We start from the raw sequence: 11,652 nt of genomic DNA on the forward strand, positions 1-11,652 counted from the left end.
ATAAAAAATGTTAAAAAAAGCCTTTATTTAGAAAATTCCATAGGATAAAACGAGTCACAAAATTATCTCAGCATAGAGAACATGTACAAAAGGTCTGACCCGGTTTCGAGCACAAAGTGGCCAGTAGTCATAGACTGTTAACAGGTGTTCAGAAAAGAGCACCCCGATATAACCTGTTAACCACATCCCCAAGTGGGAGTGGTATAATGAAACATTATTAAAAACATACTTGTATCTCTAAGCAGTAGATAAGAGGGATTTAGCATATATGTATAAAACATGTATGTGGAGATAGATAGAACAAATATAAGGGAAAATGACTTAAACAAATAAGCAACTAAAGCAATATGCTAAAAAGCTACTAAAGATATCAGCAATATTACAGAGGGCAAATATTCATATACAAATGTGAATGCACATACGTGATTAAATTGTGAAATTCCATAAAAAATAAAAATAATAATGAAAATACATATTATTTTAAATTATTTAAAGTCTGTATGGAATTGTTGGGGTACTCCTTAGCTAAGGCCTATTATATAATCTTGAAAAATATACCACATTATTAAAAGAGTGAAAGATATAAACAATATCAATGGCATCCATATTCACCTAAAATGAGCAACCCAATGGTATCTATATATTTACATAAGAAAATAATGCTCTACAAAACACAAACACTATCTGTGCCAGAAATTGATGATGTCAAATTCGGAATTGAAGCCCCAGGCAGCAGGCTACCGAGCCTATGTATCCAGTAGATCTCCTGTCTTGAGAGAATATGGAATACATTGCCCCCTCTTGGCGGTCTGGACACCTGCTCTATAGCCTGCCACCTGAGGGTTCCAACATCTCCCGAATGGACATCCAAAAAATGCTTAGATAAAGCAGAAACAGCCCTTTCCTGTGAGACATATGAAAGATGCTCCCTGATCCGCTTGCCCACAGGTCTAGTGGTTCTGCCCACGTATTGTTTGTTACACTGGGTGCACTCAATTAAATATATGACATATTTACTGCCACATTTAATGCAACCTCTAGTGTCAAAAACTTCTTACGTGCGGGCTGAGGTAAATGTTTTAGAGACATACATGTGGTCACATGACTTACATGTTCTTTTGCCACACTTGTATGTTCCCTTTACCTTCAGCCAGGAGCTACCATATCCTTTTGTGGCAGCATACTAGGGGACAAAATGTTACCCAAGGTCAGATTACGCTTGTAAATTTAATTAGACAGCCATCATCCATAATTTCCCTTAAAACCGTGTCACCACGAAGAATAGGCAAATTTTTCTCTATTACCTTGCAAACTTTGTCGAACTGATTAGAAAAGGCCGTGACTAGGGTAGGTTTAAACTTAGAAGAAAGGATGATCATCAATTTGTTGTCTCTTTGCCGTCCATGGACACTTTTTCTGTCCATAGCCGATACCTCAGACCTCCTGTTGACCAACTTTTTTGGGGTACCCCTATCCTTCAATCTGGATTTTAGTTCCTCACTCTCCTTAAGGAAATCCTCTTCCGTGTAACAATTTCTTTTAATCCGCATGAATATGGCCTTTAACAATGCCTTTTAAAAACAATGCTAGGGTGACTGCTTCAGGCATGCAACAGCGTGTTCCCTGAAATAGGTTTCCTATAAAGAGATGAGGACACCCCCCCTAGTTATAACATCAAAACTGAGGGTCACATCCAAGTAGTTGACACTAGTCTGATTCCACTCAAAGGTGAAACTCAGGCCCACACTGTTGTGTGTGTAAACATGTCAACCAGTATGTTTTGCTTGATCTTTATTGCCTGACCAGATGACACACAGGTCATCTATATAGCGTAGGTAATTTGACATATAGCCGTGGTATTGTCTCTATTACCGTCCAAAGACAGGGACCCCCCCGCTCCACCAACCCATAAATAGGTTGGCGTAGGAGGGTGCAAACTTGGCCCCCATAGCGGTTTCCACCCACCTCTTTGGAGGTAAAACTTTCCCTCGAACATAAAAAAGGTTATGTCTGGAGTAGAATGTTAACCGCCTCTCAGCACAAACTCCCCATGCTCAAGGGAGAGGGTCAGTCTCCATTCTCAGAAAGTAAGATACTGCTTTCAGGCCACACTCGTGAGGTATGGAGGGAGTACAGGGACACAGCATCAATGGTAATCCAGCTGTATCCCGACTCCCAAGTCACATCTCAAGTCTAGAGAGCACGATGGGTTGTGTCCTTTACAAACTAGGCAACTTTTGAACAAGGGTTGAAGGAATTGGTCCACCCACTTGGACAAAGGTTCCAGTAAGGAGCCAATCCCTGCCACTATTGGCCTACCTTGTACATCTACTAGGCTCTTATGGACCTTTGGAAGGTGGTGGTAAATGGGCACTACAGGGACTGTCAACCATTAGACAATCATATGTCTGTTCATCAAAATGCCCATCTCCACCCCATCATCCAAAAGGTCCCTAAGAATTGCCTTTGTACTGTGTTGTGGGATCCCTAGATAGTTCCATATAGGCCTCAGGGATCTTCAAGTTGTCTTAAAGCCTTCCTTGATGTACATGTCTTTATCCAGCAAGAGCCACACTGCCCCCCTTTGTCTGACTGACAAATAACCACCTCCTTATGTTCTGTAGGGTAGCTACTGCTTCTCTTTCTAGTCTAGACAAAATTAGAGTGATGGTCTAATTTTCTGGATTTGTCCAGTAAAGTAAGATCTTCAATGACTCTTTTATGAAAAACTTCTAGGCCTTTACCCCTAGGTTTGTAAGGGATAAAATTCGACCTAGATTCAGATTATATTGTTGATAATTAGTTTGTGAGATAGTTGGTTCTTGCCGCCTGTGTAACCACACAAATCGTTCTAGGTTCTGTTAGTGCACAAACATCATCGAACGATAGATCAGCATAACTCCTCTCTTGATCATGTCTAGTTAGTTCGCCAGGTATACTGTCAGTAGATGTTGAGAAGAACTTCCTCAGGGTAAGATCCCTCACCATTTTACTTACATCCAGTATAGTCTGGAATAGATCAAAGTCCTGGATGGGACAAAAGTTAAGACCAATACCCCAGGACTTTTCTCTCAACATCTGTTATCTGGTAGGAGGATAAGTTAATTACAGAAAAATCATTCACTGATATCTGTGCCCCCCTGGTGCTTCTGTTCTCTCTCACTGGATACCTTTGAACTGTGGCATCTGTTTCCTCCTTCTTTCTGTGATAGCCTCTCCCTCCCCTCTGGGTTGTTTCTGTGCCCACTGAAAAATAACCTAACCTGCGTATTGGGTCCCATATCACTAGTCATAGACTCCCTAGTTGATACTAGATTGAGAATAATGAGACCGTCCCCTTCTCTGTACTGCCCCTCCCACCCCTCTTAGGGATGGTTCCCATATCAGCTCCTGGGGGTTCCTTTAAAATGCTTTTAGGAATAGAGTTGTGTTCAGTATTCTCCAAGTAGTTTCAGATATCTCTCCTCAGAGGCTGAGCAGGCCTCATCCTTGAAACTGGATGCAAATCTATCTCATCAGTCTGCTCAGGCTCTGAGTCAGAGAATACAACCTGTTTAGATCCAACACTCTATTAAATTTCTTGTTCACCTTGCTAGGTTTAAAAGAGATGTAGTAGCCTGTCCTGATTCTGAGCCATAGATTTATTAGCAATTTGTGACCAAGCCTCTACCCCTCTGTCTTTTACGCCAAATGTAAACCATACCATTGCTATAATCTTTTGGTCACGTATGTATTTAGATTGCTTAATCTGGATAATTAATCTCTTAGATTCTTCATAACATTCCTAAGTATAGCATCATATTCTGGATAAACATTGCACAAATTTATATTTATATCATGTCACCCTGCAAGGCAGTTATCTTATTTCTTGACCTCTGCCAATAATGTGTCCTTATATTCAATCAATAAGGCTATAAGTTTAAGTGAGCAGTCTGTTAAACTTGATTCCATCTTTCAATGAACCCAGGGGTCCTTTACATCATAAGTAGGAATTTTATTAATCCTTAGAACCTCTGGGAATCATTTTCATACTAATATATTTAGATAAATCCATTTGTGCCACTTGAGCTTTTGTTCTTTTTTCTTTAGATTCTCTAGATCAAAAAAGAAATCTCCCAATATAGTGTTAGGTGTATCACTTTCAAACACCATCCGTCAATTCCAATGAATCCCAATTCTCTTCATCTGTCTCAATTAAGAGAAAAAAATAAGTCTGGTTTGACATGTTATTCACAGTTCAGGAAAAAGTGCTGTGCAGCTACTTTAACTAGTTAAAGCTTTAAAATGATATAGATATTTAAGGAACTGAGTGTAATCCCACACGATACAGCTTATATAGATTTAAAACCCTCTGACACACATGGAGGAAGGGTGACCTGAACCTTAGTTCAGGGTAAAATGAAACAAAAAATGAGCAACCAAACTGTGCTCACAAAAGCAAAGTTCAGGTTTGTATAGTGTGCTAAGGGAGGCTGCCACCTTCGCGGCGTGCAGTGTTATAGGATCCTAAGTGTATAAGTAAATCTGGTACAATCCCCAAATAAAACAAGGCAAAGTATACCTTCTGTTATGTCGCCCTGACTTTAAGCTAATAGGCAAAGAAACGTTCTCTCGTAGCTGTTAGAGCAGTGATAGTTGTGTAGTCCAGGTGTTAACCTTCTAAGCCCCAAAATAAGGAGGCACCGTTACAGTTATTTCCACACACACTCGCCCACTTCCCACTTCTGCAGTTGACAGCCAAAGAGGTAAATAAATGAGGAACACAATTACAGGTATTTTCCCAGATTGCCCGCTTCTGCAATTTACAACAGGGAGATAAGTATATCATACCATCCTTGGCAGCTACTGTGTAAGCTGCAAAGCAGATAGCGGTAAGTCGGGACTAGGAGAGCTGCAAAGTCCTAGACTCCAATAAGCTGGATCAATCAAACAGTCATATAGCAGAAATATCAGTGCCAAGATGGTGCAAATACGTACTCACAGTACCGGGGATCTGTAGTTTATGTGATTTTGAGTTGTATTCCTCAATGCCGGGTGCATCACATGCAGCTTGATGCCAGAAGAAACACTGCTCGGGCCTCTCACAATAGCACACTCCTCCTCCAATCAATCAAGTCAGCAGGGTCAGCTGGAGCCAAAATTGGCCCGGAGAAAGCCAGCGGAAGTGGAGTCCCAGTACTCCACAATGTAATTTAAGAAAAAAGCCAAGTTTGCCCCCTCCTACGCCAACCTATTTATGGTTTGGTGGGAGCGGTTCCATTTCTTTGGAGGTAATAGAGACAATACACGGCATATTGTCAAATACCTACGCTATATAGATGACCTGTTGGTCATCTGGGTCAGGCAATAAAGATCAAGCAAAAATACTGGTTGACATGTTTAACACCAACAGTGTGGGCCTGTAGTTTCACCTTTGAGTGGAATCAGACTAGTTGTCAACTACTTGGATGTGACCCTCAGTTTTTGATGTTATACACTAGGGGGGATGTCCTCATCTCTTTATAGGAAACCTATTTCAGGGAACACGCTGTTTGCATGCCTGAAGCAGTCACCCTAGGCATTGTTAAAGGCCAATTCATGCAGATTAAAAGAAATTGTTCAGCGAGAAGATGATTTCCTTAAGGGAGTGAGGAGGAACTAAAATCCAGATTGAAGGATAGGGGGTACCCCAAAAAGTTGGGTCAACAGGACCTTCTCTGAGGTATCGGCTATGGACAGAAAAAGTGTCCATGGACGGCAAAGAGACAACAAATTGATGAATCATCCTTTAAACCTACCCTAGTCACGGCCTTTTCTAATCAGTTCAACAAAGTTTGCAAGGTAATATGAGAAAAATTTGCCTATTCGTCGTGGTGAAACGGTTTTTAAGGGAAATTATGGATGATGGCTGTAATTTCATTTACAAGCGTAATCTGACCTTGGGTAACATTTTGTCCCCTAGTATGCTGCCACAAAAGGATAGTGGTAGCTCCTGGGCTGAAGGTAAAGGGAACATACAAGTGTGGCAAAAGAACATGTAAGTCATGTGACCACATGTATGTCTCTAAAACATTTACCTCATCCCGCACGTCAGAATTTTTTGACACTAGAGGTTGCATTAAAGGTGTGGCAGTAAATATGTCATATATTTAATTGAGGTGCACCCAGTGTAACAAGCAATACGGTGGGCAGAACCACTAGACCCTGTGGGCAAGCTGTATCAGGGAGCATCTTTCATATGTCTCACAGAAGAGGGCTGTTTCTGCTTTATCTAAGCATTTTTTGGATGTCCATTGTCGGGAGATGTTGGAACCCTCAGGTGGCAGGCTATAGAGCAGGTGTCCAGTCCCGCCCCAGAGATGGGGGCAATGTATTCCATATTCCTCTCAAGACAGGAGATCTACTGGATACATAGGCTCGGTAGCCTTCTGCCTGGGGGCTTCAATTCCGAATTTGACATCATCAATTTCTGGCACAGATAGTGTTTGTGTTTGTAGAGCATTATTATCTTATGTAAATAAATAGATACCATTGGGTTCTCATTTTAGGTGAATATGGATACCATTGATATTGTTTATATCTTTCACCGCTTTAATAATGTGGAAATATTTTTCAAGATTATATAATAAGCTTAGCTAAGGAGTACCCAACAATTCCATACAGACTTTAAATAATTTAAAATAATATGTATTTTTCATTATTATTTTATTTTTAGTGAATTTCACAATTTAATCACGTATGTGCATTCACATTTGTATATGAATATTTGCCCTCTGTAATATTGCTGATATCTTTAGTAACTTTTTAGCATATTGCTTTAGTTGCTTATTTGTTTAAGTCATTTTCCTTATATTTGTTCTATCTATCCTCCACATACATGTTTTTATACATATATGCTAAATCCCTCTTATCTACTGCTTAGAGATACAAGTATATTTTTAATAATGTTTCATTATACCACTCCCACTTGGGGGAGTGGTTAACAGGTATATCAGGTGCTCTTTTCTGAACACCTGTTAACAGTCCTATGACTACGGCCTACTTTGTGCCGAAACCGGTCAGTTACCTTTTCTACATGTTCTCTATGCTGAGATAATTTTGTGACATCGTTTTATCCTATGGAATTTTCTAAATAAAGCTTTTTTTAACATTTTTATATATGGAACTGGAGTGACTCTTTTTCCCTTTCCTTGGATTAGCACTGGATATCTTTTTTTATACTAATAAAGATATTAACCTCTAATCCGCTTGTCCCCCCACATCACCCAACACTAAATAAACCTATTAACCTCTAAACCGCTTATCCCCCCCACACCGTGCACTCCCTATATAAACCTATTTAACCACCATATCGCCGCCCCCCATCATCGAGACAAGCTAAATTAAACTATAACCCCTAAAATTAACACCCCTAGCTTTAAATTAAAGTTACAATAAAATAAAACCTTAAAATAAATAAAAACTTACCTGTGAAATAAAAAAACTAAGCCTTAAGACTATAAATAAACCTAAAATTACTATTTAGAAAAAAATAAAAGATACCAAAAATAAAAATCTGAAATTACAAAATTAAAAATCCTAACACTACGAAAAAAAAAAACATTACAAAAAATAACAAACTCTAAATATTACACAAAATAAACAGAACCTAATATTACACAAAATAACAAACTCTAAAATTATACAAAAATAACAAAATCTAACATTACACAAAATAACAAATGAAATTATCAAAAATAAAAAAAATATTCATAATCTAATACCCCATTTTAAAATAAAAAAAACACCCCAAAATAACAAAAAAACCCTAATCTATAAATAAACTACCACTAGCCATTAAAAGGGCCTATTGTAAGGGCATTGCCCTAAGTTTAACAGCTTTTTTTACCCCCCAAATAAAAAAATCAAAACAAAAGACTAAAAAATTTTTTTATTTTACCCATTGCCATGAAAAATGGCATTTGTATGGGCATTGCCCTTAAAAGGATTTCAGCTCTTTTAGTGGCCATTAAAATAAAAAACCTACGCATAGATTACGAGTTTTGTTGGTAAAAACTTGTGGGGCTAACGCTCCTTTTTTTTCCAGCGCTCCCTTAAGACAACGTGGTATTACGAGTTTTCTGTATGTGCTTCGTAGCCTCAGAAAAGTGAGCGTTGACCCAAATTTAGCTCTACTTCAACCCTCAATACCAGCGTTGCTTACGGTTAGCGGTAAGATGGAAAAACGTGCTTGTGCATGATTTCCCCATAGGATACAATGGAGCTGAGCTGGCCTGAAAAAAACCTAACACCTGCAAAAAGCAGGTTCAGCTCCTAACGCAGCCCCATTGTTTCCTATGGGGAAACACTTTCTAAGTCTACACCTAACACCCTAACATGAACCGGGAGTCTTAACACCCCTAACCTTACACATATTAACCTCTAATCTGCCGCCCCCCAACATCGTTGCCACCTGCATTATACTATTAACCCCTAATCTGCCGCTCTGTGATACCGCCGCCACCTACATTATACCTATGAACCCCTAATCTGCTGTCCCCAACATCGCCGGACACCGTATATTATATTTATTAACCGCTAATCTGCCCCCCCAACGTCACCACCACCTACCTACACTTATTAACCCCTAATCTGCTGACCGGCACACGCTGCCACTATAATAAATGTATTAACCCCTAAACTGCCGCAATCCCGCCTCACAAACACTATAATACATTTTATTAACCCCTAATCTGCCCCCCCCCCCAACGTCGCCACCACCTACCTACAATTATTAACCACTAATCTGCCGCTACTATAATAAAGTTATTAACTGCTAAACCTAAAGCCTAACCCTAACACTCCCCCCTAAGTTAAATATAATTTAAATAAAACAAAATAGAATTTACTATAATGAAATAAATTTTTTCCTATTTTAAAAATAAATACTTACCTATAAAATAAAGTCATAAGATAGCTACAATATAACTAAATAGTTACATTGTAGCTATTTTAGGGATTTATATTTATTTTACAGGCAACTTTGTATTTATTTTAACTGAGGTACCAATAGCTATTAAATAGTTATAACTATTTAATAGCTACCTAGTTAAAAATAATTACAAAGTTACCTGTAAAATAAATCCTAACCTAAGTTACAAATACAACCTAACACTACACTATCAATAAAATAATTAAATAAATTAACTACAATGATTTAAACTAAAATACAATTAAATAAACTAAACTATATTACAAAAAACAAACACTAAATTACAAAAAATAAAAAAATATTACAAGAATTTTAATCTAAATACACCTAATCTAGCCCCCTAATAAAAATAAAAAAGCCCCCAAAATAATAAAATTCCCTACCCTATACTAAATTACAAAAAGTAATCAGCCTCTTTTACCAGCCCTTAAAAGGGCTTTTTGCGGTAGCATTTGCTCCAAAGTAATGAGCTCTTTTACCTGTAAAATAAAATACAAGACCTACCCCCCAACATTACAAACCACCACCCACACACCCCCTACTCTAAAACCCACCCGATCCCCCTTAAAAAAACCTAACACTACCCCATTGAAGATCATCCTACCTGGAGCCGTGTTCACCCAGTTGGGCACCGATGGGCCAAGAAGTAGACATCCAGAGCGGCAGAAGTCTTCATCCGATCGGGGCAGAAGAGGTCCTCCAAGCGGCCGATGTCTTCATCCAAGCGCATCCTTCTATTTTCAATCAACCGGAGCGGAGCCATCTTGAATCCAGCCGACGCGGAGCCATCCTCTTCTTCCGATGTCCTAACAGCGAATGAAGGTTCCTTTAAATGACGTCATCCAAGATGGCGTCCCTCGAATTCCGATTGGCTGTTAGGATTCTATCAGCCAATCGGAATTAAGGTAGGAAAAATCTGATTGGCTGATGTAATCAGCCAATCGGATTGAATTCAATCCGATTGGCTGATTGGATCAGCCAATAGAATGCAAAGTCAATTCTATTAGCTGATCCAATCAGCCAATCGGATTTTTCCTACCTTAATTCCGATTGGCTGATAGAATCCTATCAGCCAATCGGAATTCGAGGGACGCCATCTTGGATGATGTAATTTAAAGGAACCTTAATTCGCTGTTAGGACATCGGAAGAAGAGGATGGCTCCGCATCAGCTGGATTCAAGATGGCTCAGCTCCACTCCAGTTGATTGAAGATAGAAGATGCCGCTTGGATGAAGACATCTGAAGACATCTGCCGCTTGGAGACCTCTTCTGCCCCAATCGGATGAAGACTTCTGCCGCTCCGGATGTCCACTTCTGGCCCATCTGTGCCCGGCGGGGTGAACACGGCTCCAGGTAGGGTGATCTTCAATGGGTAGTGTTAGGTTTTTTTAACGGGGGGATCGGGTGGGTTTTTAAAGTAGGGGTGTGTGGGTGGTGGGTTGTAATGTTGGGGGGTCTTGTATTTTATTTTAAAGGTAAAAGAGCTGATTACTTTGGGGCAATGCCCCGCAAAAAGAGCTGATTACTTTTGTAATTTAGTATAGGGTAGGGAATTTTATTATTTTGGGGGGCTTTTTTATTTTATTAGGGGGCTTAGATTAGGTGTAATTAGATTAAAATTCTTGTAATATTTTTTTATTTTTTGTAATTTAGTGTTTGTTTTTTTGTAATATAGTTTAGTTTATTTAATTGTATTTTAGTTTAGATCATTGTAGTTAATTTATTTAATTAATTTATTGATAGTGTAGTGTTAGGTGTATTTGTTAGGATTTATTTTACAGGTAATTTTGTAATTATTTTAACTAGGTAGCTATTAAATAGTTATGAACTATTTAATAGCTATTGTACCTAGTTAAAATAAATACAAAGTTGCCTGTAAAATAAATATAAATCATAAAATAGCTACAATGTAACTATTAGTTATATTGTAGCTATCTTATGGTTTATTTTATAGGTAAGTATTTATTTTTAAATAGGAATAATTTATTTCATTATAGTAAATTTATTTCGTTTTATTTAAATTATATTTAACTTAGGGGGGTGTTAGGGTTAGGGTTAGACTTAGGGTTTAGGGGTTAATAACTTTATTATAGTAGCGGCAACATTGGGGGCGGCAGATTAGGGGTTAATAATTGTAGGTAGGTTGCGGCGACGTTGGGGGGGGCAGATTAGGGGTTAATACAATTTATTATAGTGTTTGTGAGGCGGGATTGCGGTGGTTTAGGGGTTAAATACATTTATTATAGTGGCGGCGATGTCCGGTCGGCAGATTAGGGGTTAATAAGTGTAGGTAAGTGGCGGCGATGTTGGGTGTGGCAGATTAGGGGTTAATAAATATAATATAGGTGTCGGCGATTTTGGGGGCAGCAGATTAGGGGTTCATAGGAATAATGTAGGTGGCGGCGATGTCCGGTCGGCATATTAGGGGTTAAAATTTTTTATTATATTATGCGATGTGGGGGGGCCTCGGTTTAGGGGTTCATAGGTAGTTTATGGGTGTTAGTGTACTTTATAGCACTGTAGTTAAGAGCTTTATGTTCCGGCGTTAGCCCATAAAACTCTTAACTACTGACTTTTAAATGCGGTAGGAGTCTTGGAGGTAGAGGCTGTACAGCTCACTTCTTCCAAGACTCGTAATACCGGCGTTAGGCAAATCCCATTAAAAAGATAGGATACGCAATTGACGTAAGGGGATTTGCGGT

This window comes from Bombina bombina, chromosome 5 (genome assembly GCF_027579735.1).
Source record: "Bombina bombina isolate aBomBom1 chromosome 5, aBomBom1.pri, whole genome shotgun sequence".
Classification (NCBI taxonomy): Eukaryota; Metazoa; Chordata; class Amphibia; order Anura; family Bombinatoridae; genus Bombina; species Bombina bombina.